General features: G+C 35.9%; 1 non-coding gene across 1 annotated transcript; it reads right to left on the bottom strand.

Moving 5' to 3' along the window:
• Window positions 1–930: 930 nt before the first annotated feature.
• On the bottom strand, window positions 931–1,037 carry LOC131250398 (small nucleolar RNA R71). Its single transcript, XR_009173323.1, has one exon. It is a non-coding gene; the product is annotated as a small nucleolar RNA R71 (small nucleolar RNA).
• Window positions 1,038–1,248: the final 211 nt, after the last annotated feature.

Raw genomic sequence — 1,248 nt, 5'->3', positions numbered from 1 at the left:
AGAAACTAGGCTAGTTATTTTCCTTTTTAAAACTCTTTTTAATGTTAGAAACTAACTCATCTTTCCTTTATTTTATTTTTAGAAATTTTTAATTTAGGTTTAGAGCTTTCTTAATTTATTTTTGAAAACTTTCTATTTTTGGTTATCTTTAGAATTCTTTTTTTTATTTTATTTAAAGAAAATAATTTACTTTCTATTCTTAGACTTTCTATCTTTAGAAACTAACTTGTTTTGTTTTATTTTGCAAGATCTAACTTAAGAGCTTCGAATTTGGTAACTTCTTTCCAATTCTTTTTTCTTTATTTCTAGATTTCTATTTCCTTTCTTCTTTTTAGGTTAGGTTTAGAATCTGAATTGAGAGCTGTGAGTGTTATATGCCCAAGTGGGTTCATGACAACACTCGATGTCTCTTGACTGAAGGAGGATTGGTTGAGGAGTTGACTATCCATCACAAGATTAGACACCGCTCGAGATCCCCAGAGTTAATTGAAGTGATGGCTGAAAACCAACCTCTTCTACCCGAACCTAGGGTGGAGGACATCCAAGATGAGAATGAGGTGCATAAAGCACCCCTGCCTCGTACTTTACGTGATTATTTACAACCATCGATGGTGAGTACGCCCTCATGCATGATTTTTCCAGAAAATACGGGACACATGGATATCAAGCCAGGGGTGATCCAACTCCTTCCTAAATTTCATGGGCTTGAGTCAGAAAATCCATCTACACCTGAAAGAGTTTGATGATATCATAGCCACTTTATATTTTCCAAATGTGTCTGAGGACACAGTCAGGCTGAAACTCTTTCCCTTTTCTTTGAAAGAGAAAGCTAAGACGTGGTTGCATTCACTACGTCCTAGATCTATTGGCACATGGAATGATATGCAAAGAGAGTTCGTAAAAAAAAAAAATTCACATCATAAAATGAACACCCTTAGAAAATCGATCATGAACTTCGCACAAAAGGAGGATAAAACATTCTTCCAATGTTGGGAAAGGTTCAAAGATCTTGTTAATTCATGCCCACAACACGGTTTTGAAACGTGGCGCATTACATACTTTTTCTATGATGGACTGACATCTTCCATGTGCCAATTGGTTGAGACGATGTGTAATGGGGAATTCATGAATAAAAATATCGATAATGTATGGGACTACTTGGATAGACTTGCTGAAAATGCACAATCATGGGACACATACCCAAAATCAAGTACCACTTCTAGGCCCACTCAATTAAAGGAAAGGGGC

This window comes from Magnolia sinica, chromosome 6 (genome assembly GCF_029962835.1).
Source record: "Magnolia sinica isolate HGM2019 chromosome 6, MsV1, whole genome shotgun sequence".
NCBI classification, from domain to species: domain Eukaryota; kingdom Viridiplantae; phylum Streptophyta; class Magnoliopsida; order Magnoliales; family Magnoliaceae; genus Magnolia; species Magnolia sinica.
Note: the sequence above shows the minus strand (reverse complement) of the source record. Positions and strands in the feature narration are given on the sequence as shown.